Here is an 11,074-nt window from a genome sequence, read left to right on the forward strand (position 1 = left end):
ACCGGCCCAAACACACACACACACACACACACACATGCACGCATACACACACACACACACACACACACACACACACACACACACACACACACACACACGGAGTGTGGAGCAGAGTTACAGTACACCTTGAATTTAAGCCAAAACGCGGCAGAACACAGACAGGTGTTTATGAGGCGAATTCTAACAACGACGAGAGATGAATCGGCGGCGCTGCTGACGCTGTAGCAAATTAACAGACAGCGGCAAACACCGCGCTGCCTTTTTGTACAATAATGTCTCGGCCCGACGAGGGAAACTGCGAATAAAATAATACGTACAATATGTTTACGTTTTAATGAGATGCTGTTGAACACGCTGCGATGAGGAGCACAACTAAAAGCGTGCTCTTCAAAGTGAGCCGACTAGTCCACCGTGTGTAATTATGTAAAGTAGGCCAGCTCCTGCATGCAGTCAGCCTGTAATTCCGCTCGTTTGTGAAGCCCCACGCGCTTTAAAAGGAGACGTAACATCAAAACGGGGCGAAGGAAAAAGGAGAGCAAGTTTACGGCCCCCCTCCAAAAAAAAAGAAAAAAAAAAGATGTAAATGGTCGACGGTCACACACCACAAGTCTTAGTTTAAACAAAATTAATCTTTGGAGGGTCTGTTTCTTTTAACGCAACTCAATCCGATTCAATTAATTTTATACATATAAAAAAACTGATATGAATGAAGCTTTATTTAAAAAAACAACAACGAAAAAAACAGCCGAATAGCTATTTTTCTTCTTATAAATGAACAGGGGTCAGAGATCACTGAACGAGCGCGCACACGAGACCGCGCACACCCACACTTTCTCTCTCCCTCTCTCTCTGTCTCACACACACACGCACGCACGCACGCACGCACACACACTCACTGGTGAATTCGGCTCCACCGCTTTGCCAAATCTTTTTTTCAGCCCTAAATGGCGTCGTATGCGTTTAAAACACCACTGTTTTATTTTATAGCATACAGTAAATTTTGAGATTAAATTGAGGAGAAGCTGGCGTGATTTAAAACACCTGCTCAGTGTTTGAAGTTTTTGCTTTTTTTTTTTTTTTTTTTTCAAAATGTGTAAAACATATATATCCAAATTCACAAAACAGATTTGTATTTTGCCACGGATTGGACAATATTTTTAAATAAATTAGATTTTACACGACGTGGTTTGTTTATTTAATTTTCATCAAAACAATTGAGAACAAGGTTATCTAATTTATTTATTTATTTTATCATAACATAATTAATATTATAAATATATACATGAATTAAATTTAAATGAACCCGTTTATTTGAAAAATATTAAATAAACGAATTATTACAAAAATAAAAGCATGCAAAAACTCGTCTGCCATGGGCCTTGTTTACTTACAATTTGTAACGCATAAACAACACACTATAAATCATTAAAATTCTCACCTGTTGTTATGAAAATAAATGAGCGCAAAGACCAAAAAAAAAAGCGATGGCACAGTTGGCGTTTAATCCAGAATAGCCGCTTCCTTCCTGCCGGGCCCGGGCCGTATTGTTCTGCCGCAGATGGGAGTGTAACATGAGACGGCTGGACGGCGACAGCAAAATAAATCTCGCAGGCGAAAGGGGAGCTTTTGAAAATGGCGCGCTTAAGCTGCAGACGCCTCCCCCATCTGCGCGTCGTGGTGGAGGGGGGAGGAAGCGGGGAGGAAGGATAGGTGGGGGAGGGGCGAGCCGGGAGCAGCAGCGTCGTCGTCATCGTCGTCGCGTAAAAAAAAAAAAAAAAAAAGGAAAAAAAGAGGAAAAAATGGGGATCTTGCCTCTTACACCCCCACCGCGTCGGTTGTAGCGCGCGGATGCGTCTCCGGTGTTCGCCGGTGCCGCAGCCGCACACGTCGACCACCGCGCTCCGCACTGCAGCTCCTCCTCCGCCGCCGCCGCCGTCGGTGGTGGTGGTGGTTTGTGAGGCTCACGTCCCATCCCCCACCCCTGTTCCTTCTCCGGCCGACCTCTCCGTCCCTCTCCTCGGAGAAAACAACAACAACACGGCGCTTCCCCGTCGCTTCTGTTGCCGCGGACTTGACGCGTAAAATAGCCGAGCGCCTGCCCGCCTTCCGCGGTCTTTCTCCGTCTCCTCTCTGCACGCACCGCGCTCCGTCTTCTTGCACCGGCGGCGCGTAATGGAGCCTCTCCGGATTCGCAGGTTGAGGACGACGGGCACCGCTAGCCGTCTAGTGTAGTAGGCAGCTGGGACTTCCAGGGGGAGAGAGAGTGAGTGAGAGAGAGAGCGAGAGAGAGAGAGAGTCAGTGCGGAGGGGGGGGATCTTCCTCCTCTTCTCTCCCTCCCTCCCTCGCTCTCCCTTTCCCCCCCTCCCTGCCTCCAAACGGCGAGGGAGAAGGAGGGGGAAGCCCACGCTGATAGCTTGAGGGAGCCCCGGCGTGTCGAGCTCGGTGTGCGTGCGTGTGCGCGTGCGCGTGCGTGACTGTGTGTGCGTATTCCTGACTGACTGTTGTAGCGGCGTCCGCGCATTATAATCGTTGCTAGGAAATCCTTTCTGTGGTTGTGGGAGGTAGAGCTGCAGGAGGAGTGAAATCTCGGCTGTAGTCATTAAAAAATAAAAAAAAATAAAAATCTCTACAAATTGTACTTGGACTCCAGTTTGTGTAAAATGATTTTAAAATGTGTTTTCTGTGTCATTAATTTCTAGAGACTTTGTGGATTTTAATGACCAGTGTGTAGATGTGTAAACGCATTAGCATGATGTGCAGCTTTCTGATTACATGTGCTGAGGGTTAAAGAGAAAGTCCAGCCTAAATTGGAGTGTATTCCTTTTAGTGTCAACCCCTGTAGGTTCTTATGGTGTTTTCTCTCTGCATTAACACTACAAACACCGAATGCTGCTGCTGTGATAATGTCATCGGACCGAATGCAGGATCCTGCTGACCAATTTACCTCCAAACGGTGAAGATTTTTTTTTTATTTTTTACCACAGCCACTTAATTAATTAATTCCGCTGCTACCAGAACTTTTCATATGTTCTGTCTAAAAGTTAAAAGGGTTAGTTGGTTGCTGTCGGCAGAAAAAAAACAAAAACGTTGGACCGCTGAGTCTTCCAGAAACTTGGATGTGACCAAAGGAACCACATGGAGACACATTGTGTTTTTTCTTCTTTTGCGTTAATACATTTCAGTATTAGCAATGGGTTGAACTCTTTACCTCTGCAAAACTCCAGAATGGTTATTTGGATTTTGTCACAGAGGTGAGTAGAAAATAGGTGTTGGCTTTTTTTGTTGTTGTTGTTGTTGTTTTTGTTTTGTTTTTTTATGAATTTTGGGTAAACTGTCCCTTTAAATATGCAGCTTGAGCTTTAGTGAAGTAATTGATTTGGAACAGTTTTGTGTGTGTGTGTGTGTGTGTGTCTGAGCTTTTTAGATAAATCACTGGGCTTGCAGAACAGTCACTCCTCACCTATGTAAACGCATCCCTTTAGGGCAACAGATTTATCTGCAAAGGGGGTGGTTCACCTCTCTCTCTCTTTCTCTCTGTCTCTCTCCCTTTCACACACACACACCCTCCCCCTTTTTCATTTCCCTGCGTTACCCCACTGTTGAGATGGATAAACTGTGTCTCTTTTGTCTTGATGCAAATGGACTTTAACCCCGAATTAATGGATAACTCCCCAGAACAGCCCTCTAATGCTATAGACACACACACACACACACACACACACACACACACACACACACACACACATACACACACACACGCACCTCTGGTTAGATAAAATATTTTTGCAAAGGTAGCTTGTCCCCCTGCATCGTCCTCACCTGAGCAGGGTCACACCTTAGAAACCAAAACCGACTGCAGTCGTCCTTTATTTTTCTGATTGTTAAAGAATTGATTATTTCAACATCATTTCTCCCTCATCTCCCATTAGAGGAGCCAATCCTCCACAATTGTTTTGTGAGTTTTCCTTTTTAATGCTTTCTGGTGAAAGGCGCACATTATGACAGATGCTGGGGGAACCAGTGTGAGGCCTTCCCCTTCACAACACCACAGCCACAGCACTAAAATCTTATTTGAGTGGCCCACTCATTCAGTGTAAGCAAAAGGAGGAGGAGGAGGAGGAAGAGAGGCGAAAGGGGGACAAAGGGAGACGGCTGAGACGGGAGAGGCAGTGCAGGCATATTTTTGAATATAAATATATATATTCAGAACAATAACAAGCCACTTCCTGCTTGCCTGTATGCATGTCAGCCACTAGCGCAATCGATAGAACAGCACCATCAGGAGCGCGCCGGCGTTACCACCCATGTAAAAGAATTCATCTGGGGGAGAGGCCACTTGTTGCAGGGGATGACGATTGCCTCATTGGAGCGGTGAGTGTGTGTGTGTGCGTGTGTTTACGTGTGTGTTGGGGGTGGGGGTGTCAGAGAGGTGGAATAATTTTGTCCAAGTAAGATGGATGCTCTCATGCATCTGTGCAAAAAGTCCTCCACAACGTGCCACATAAACATATCCGTCTTCATGGACGTGGCCGACACGGTGGATATTGAAGGAGGGAGACAGTGAGGAGTAGTCAGCTGTGCAGTGGGAGGTGTGTGTGTGTGTGTGTGTGCATGGGAGAGAGAAAGTGTATACATGTGTGAAAAAGAGTGAGGGCGTCTTCAGGGAGGCAGAGTAAAGCAGCACACACACGTACAGAATGTTTTTTTGTCTTCCTCCATTTTTGCTGTTTAGGTAGATTGATTAGTAACATTTTTTTCTAAATCTCTGGGTTTCAAAGATAGTTAAAAAAATATATATATATTTATTTATTTTTTATTTTTTTTGAAGATCGGGCGCACAAATTAGCTGATGAAACCAAACCAGAAATTAAAGGATTTTCTTTGAACCACATTTTGGTTCAAGTAAAACCATACGCAGATCTGCCGTGATTAACATGATGAAACCATATGCCTTCGCCCCGCTACCCCCCACCCCAGACCCCACCCCACCACCCTCCTCTCAAAATGTCACAGGCTTCTTCTCAAGCGCCCAGTAAATTTATCTCCGCTCCCTCACAGAGGATGTGCAGACGGGCCGTACTTCTTTGAGAAAGCGGCTGAAGAAAGCTGCACAAATGTGTTTTTGTTCTAAACATACTGCAGCATCATTGTATGGACTCCGTCCGGCTACATACACTTCTGGAAGAAATTCCTTCCTGCTGCACTCGGCGCTTCAGCTCTCACATAAAGCCTGAATTAAGGCCGTGTTCGAATCAAAGCGCGAAGCTCCACCACGAACGGTCGTTGGGTCGTGGAGGCAGCAGTGGCCGTTTTTTTCACATTCCCTAAATTTTAAGAGTTGGAATAAAGAAGAAATATAGCAGGAATTTTATTGTCACTGTCTGCAAAGTACAATAAAATTTGCAGTGCAGCATTAAAGAAAAATGCCCCTCATTTTGAAGCTTGGATCCAAATCTGCTCTTTTTTCAATCATTTTTCACCAGCTGACAGACGCAACTCCTGAAACACTCAGTGTCCGGCTCTGAGCCTTGTTGTGGCGAAGGGCTCGATGTTCTGTTTAGATTTACTGGCCACACTGGTGTATACTATAATGACAGTAAACCTCAGGCTCCGAAGAGAGACATGTGGATTAAACTGGAGCCAAAAAAACAGGGGGGAAAAAAAGATCCAAAAAAGTAAAAATACCCGTACAGACAAACAAATAAAAGGAAATGACAGAGTAAATGTGGCTCAGCTCTTTTGTGGGTTGAGCTCACTGGAACAGCGTCAGGGTGACCTTTGACCCCGCAACTGGGGTAAAATAAGGGTTGTGATATTCACCCCCCCCCCCCCCCCCCCATCCTTCTCCTCCCAGGCAAAAGTTCTCTATAAAGATCACATGACTCTCCAGGCCGGCTATTGCCAGGCCGCGTGATGCCGGTGCAGATGTGAGGAGGGGGGGCGAAAAAGTTATAAAAGGAAGAAAAGAAGTTTTTAGTGAGAGATTGGAAGGGGAACAAGGGATGGTGGTGGTGGTGGGGTGACATGGAGAACAAGCAAACGCGTCAGCAGACAGGGAGCGAGGGAGGGGGGGTCACAAAGCTAGCTTTGTCTGCGTGCTGGCTGCTGCATTAGCAGCTGCGATTGAAAAAAAAAGAAGAAGAAAAAAAAACCTCAGAAGGAAGAGATAGACGATGGTGTGGAGGCACTGAATGGGCCGGAGTGGTGTTTGAGAGATGTCTCTGTTTGTCACTTCAAGCCAGTGCAATTTAGTGCCGCTTCATACAATATGCATACATTCCATAACTCATGGAGAGCCACTGAGACCTGCAGCGGACCCAGGAAAACGCGTGACATGAGCGGGCACACAGTGGCTTCTTTCACTGTGTGCCCGCTCATGTCACGCGTTTTGTGAGCGAGATGCATTCTCTTACGGGAGAATAGGGCTGCAGGCAGAGGTGATATCCCATCATGCTTTGCATGCTTTCCATTAAGAATTGGAAGTCGGATTTTCCATATTTCCAGGCCGAGGACGTCATTGGAGGTTGTAGCCCCTCGTAGGCGGGATTGCAGGTCGGAAAGTTGTAGGAGGAATGACACGACGAGTTTGCAATTCAATTCGACCACCAAGGTATCAACACTCTACAAGACTCCCAGTGCACACAGTGGAGGAAGGGCGCTTCCTGGGGACAGCTTAGCTGCATCCAGAACGCACTGCAACATTCGTGTCCTGACTGACTCTCTTCAGTAGCCACTAAAGCAGGCCTGGGCAAGCTATGGCGCAGGGGCTATATGCATCCCGTTCAGCTTTTGTATTCGGCCCACCAAGCTTGAAGAAATTATATTAATTGTAAGTAGTAAAATAGTTGTATTTTATCAAAATTCTTTCAATAAAGTGCTAAATACCGTGGAGCTTCAAAGACACATATTTTGTTGTAACGCTTTTGTTCATTTTCAATTGACATTAAAGCACATTTTATCTATATATCCCATCATATATTTTTTTCTCCAATGAGGTGGGTCACCAAAACACTCCATCCATCTGCTCCTGCTCCGGCCCCTGCGCCAAATTTTAGAACCCATTGTGGCCCACCAGTCAACAAGTTTGCTCACTACTGCACTAAACTAATTCAAAGATTTTAGCCTGATGATAAACTACAGCCTAACAAGTTAGTTTAAGTTTAGCTAGTTTCTTCCACACCAGCAGCGAATTTCCAAGGAGCGAAAAAGTGGCTGTTATTCTTTTTGCTCGCGTGTCGAATTTTGCAGAGGTGAAAAGGCGAGCGGCGAGACCTTTGACCAATCAACATGATGTTGGCATGTTGATGACGTCACATCAAAACCTTACTAAACTGGAAAATAGCCTACTAGCCTTATAACTTACCTCAGACAAGTAGCTAGCCACTGTTCCCGATCAATCGGCTCTTTGTATTTTGTCCTTCAAATTGTCCGACGGACATTCTAACATACTGCCGAAATTTCACTGGGTAAAATTTGAGCTCCTTGATCATCATGTTGAACTCATTCATTTCCTCTCTCAAGAACAATATTGGGTGTACCCAAAGACTTCTATTCTTTTTCTTTTTTCTTTATTCCATTGCTCTTTATTACCTAACTTTATTCGCTTAGCAAATTTTAAATGCATATTCGCTTCGCGAATGGTGTGTACAGGAAAAATTAGCATTTTCGAATTGTTTATTGCTATTGCTCCTATTGCCCGGTGTGTAAGGACCTGTATATTCACTGCCTCCTATTTTTGCTTAGAACTTTAATAACATGCAAGGCACTAACATTGGCCGCTCTAGAAAGTTAATACATTTCCAGTAAAGATCTATCGTTCACTGTTCCCCCTGCATAGCTGCTAGTGAACTCGTTGGCTCCCGACAGATTTGCACTTCACTTACGACGACCGGCAAGCCTTTGCAGTCCGCTTCACAGGAAACGAAAGGCACTGCCGCTCCAGTGGAATTCTTTGCATTACTCCATATCTTTAGTCACTTGGTCTGTTGTTTTTGTTCTGGACTGACAGCATTGTGCGACATCTTCCTGGACGTATGTTGTTTTTTTGCTGTCACATGCAAAACTATCACGAATGTGTGTTTCATGCGGGCACTGGCTGACAAACGACGACAATAGACGTGTCAGTTTTGCTTTTCAGGAGTGAAACTGGAATGCCGTCGGCTCGGATGCGCCCTCGTTGCGGTATAGCGTCGAGAATGCACCATTAGCTCACCCTGGTGTCGCGCTCGCCCTCGGTGCCACCGGGCCTCCCCAAACTTGAGAGAGGCATCAGCGCGGGCAACATCTGTCAGCGCGCACGGTGCATTTGTTTCTGGGGCCCGCGGCCGCCCTGCAAGAACTCACAACAGCATGTTAACGGCACAGAGCAGCAGCATCCGTAGGCGAGGCGGCACCTTGAATTGTTTTACCGTTTGCCAACGAGGAACCCGGTTCCAGTTGGAACCAGGAACAGGTTTCAGCGGCTGAATCTTAACTCATCACAGCTGTGTCATACACACACACACACACACACACACACACACAGATGATAATATCAGGGAGCACATGCACGCAGCAGGCGGGCAGCGTTTTGAGCGAGCAACTGCGCCGCACCAGCGTGGCCGAGCGGGAAGCGCTGCGTTAAGAGAGTAAATCTCCAACATTTGTCCGTGTTTATCAATACTACCACGCAGTATGTGTTCAACATCACCACGGGCTTAAAAGCTAGGTGATGACACACACGGCAAATACCCTAAAAGACAAGTAGCCCATTGTCTCGGCTGCAGCTGCTGCCCTTGTGAAACAAACGCCGCAGATGTTTCCTGCCTCCGATGTGATCGCTCCATATTCGCATTTTGGTAAACAGCTCAGAAGCCGAGATTATTTAAAGATGTTTACGTCGACTTAAAGCAAAACAAAAACGGTGCCTCGCTCGAGAGACCGCGTGTCGGTTCCTAGCGCCGCGAGAGCAGGTTCAGGGAAGCGGCGCAGCATACGCAGCCTCCCGTGAGGGACGTGAGGGAGTCCAGCGGTGTAAAAAACCACCCGACACCTCTGATAGTATCTCCTTGAGGAGTGTTTACCCAACGCCAGCCGAGTGTGGAGCAGAGAGGGCGCGGACCGGCTGCAGGGTTTATTTTTTGGGATTGTTGGCCTGAGGAGGGAAGTGTCCAGTTTCAGGCCGAAAGCAGCGCCGTGTGTGTCTGCGCGGGCAGCATCACGCTGCCGAGTGCATGACCATGTGGGTTTGTAGCTTTATTCACAAACTGAGATCAAGCACGTCGTAGCTATTACCAGCAACTGCCCCCCCCTCCCAAGATCTTAGACAAACTCACAGCACAACAACTCTCCGAGCGCAGAAAACAGTTGCGTAACAATCACATGTCAAGTGATTCTGAAATTTGAAAATATTCAAAAATGAACAAATGTGTTTCCAGATTAGATATAGCACATTTGCGAACAAGAACTGAATTTTAGTCCCCTTCTTGGATTGCTTGAAATTTCTAGAAACCAAGAGACACTTGATTTTCCTTGAAATCGCAAAAATAGAATTTCAAAGTGAGAATCTTGCATAATTCCGACAAACGTGTGCAAAACTTTGGGATTTTATTACTCTTTTAATTGAAAAAAATAATAATTTCACAGCTGGAGAGCCGAGGCACAACATTGCTTCTGTCGCCGTGACAAATGGAAACGTGAATTTAAATTGCAAGTGTATAAACCCACTAAGCAATGGCAGGCCACTTCACACACAATTAAAGGTCAGGTTCTGGGGTGGGTGTGGTTTGGCTTGACCCTCCCACTTCCCCATCTCATAAATCCCCTGAAAAAACAGCCAAAACCATACTGGAAGGATTTATGTTTGCATTGTTGGTATTGGTGTTGAGAGCAGCTTCTATTTTTCAACACTATGATGAGTGCAGCCACCGTTTGGAAAGTTTATAATAGCATTATTTTACTTTGGTGAGTTTTTTTTCTTCTTCTTCTGGCTACTGGACCTGGTTCTTGAGTTTGGAAGTGAACAAAGTTTGGCAGCACATGTACGTCCAAAATATATAGGAGGTTGAAGTTTTTGTGAGCTCAATGCGCCGTCTTTAAAGGAGGCTTTGGGCGTGTTTGGACCCTGCGTTTGGAAGTTCATCAATAATCCACAAGCTGTTTCCTAGGGAAACACACACACACACACACACACACACACACACACACACACACACACACACACACACACACACACACACACTAACAGCAATGTGAATAATGGATAATGTGTGATGGGCTGATGTCAGCTGACTGTAATGGTCAAAACTTGACCGTCACAGTTTGCATACCAACAGGACCACTGTTTTTTTTTTTTTTTTTGTGTTGTTGTTGCTAAATTTCCTCCAACTGAATTGTGTATTTCTGCTGAACGCTGCGGAAGGAAAACACCATGGCTAAATCTAATCAAAACGGTGAAAGTTGCGCACAAGCTGAATTTCCTGTGAATTAATTTCAATTGAGAGGAACCTGCGTCTCACCGCCACCACCACCTCCACCTCCCTCGCACCAGCCCCCACGCTCCTCTTCCATGTTTCCACCCCTCCCCCTCCCGCTCCGGCTCCCTCAGGCTCAGCGCTGAAGGGCTCTCCTCGGCCCCGCCGCCGTCTCCGTCCCGGACGCGGTGAAGCAGGGGTTAACGTGGTGGTGACGTGGTGCTCCTGAAGCGGTGACCCGCGGGGGCAGCCAGTGGGGGCTACAGGCGGGGGATGAGGAGGAGGGGGAAAGCCGAGGCTTGAGGTCCCGTGTTGGGGGGGTAAAGAGGGAAGGAGACGACGGCAAACCGCCGATTCTGTAATTATCCGAGAGCCGCAGCTTCTTCCGCATTCATTCCCAAACTGCAGGGCTCGGCTGCTTTTTTACGCGTCCGCAGCGCAGATGTAAACTGCGCCCGTCTCTGTCTCTCTCTGTGTGTGCGTATGTGTGTGTTTGCTGGACTGATTGCAATCATCTCTTTGTCTCTTTATGCGACCTTTGTAGGACGAGAGAGGAGGAATTCGCTCGCTTTCTACGCGCAAACTTTATGCGGACTTCGTGTGTATGTTATATATATATATA

At 46.4% G+C, this 11,074-nt stretch overlaps 1 long non-coding RNA gene across 1 annotated transcript; it reads right to left on the reverse strand.

Moving 5' to 3' along the window:
* Window positions 1–722: 722 nt before the first annotated feature.
* LOC142893740 (uncharacterized) lies at window positions 723–2,574 on the reverse strand. Its single transcript, XR_012927743.1, has 2 exons — window positions 893–2,574; window positions 723–853 (listed from the first exon to the last, which is right to left on the reverse strand). It is a non-coding gene; the product is annotated as an uncharacterized LOC142893740 (long non-coding RNA).
* Between the last annotated feature and the right edge of the window lie 8,500 nt (window positions 2,575–11,074).

Source organism: Nelusetta ayraudi, unplaced genomic scaffold, assembly GCF_046127955.1.
Source record: "Nelusetta ayraudi isolate G7.1 ecotype Tasmania unplaced genomic scaffold, CSIRO-AGI_Nayr_v1 ptg000042l, whole genome shotgun sequence".
Lineage (NCBI taxonomy): Eukaryota > Metazoa > Chordata > Actinopteri > Tetraodontiformes > Monacanthidae > Nelusetta > Nelusetta ayraudi.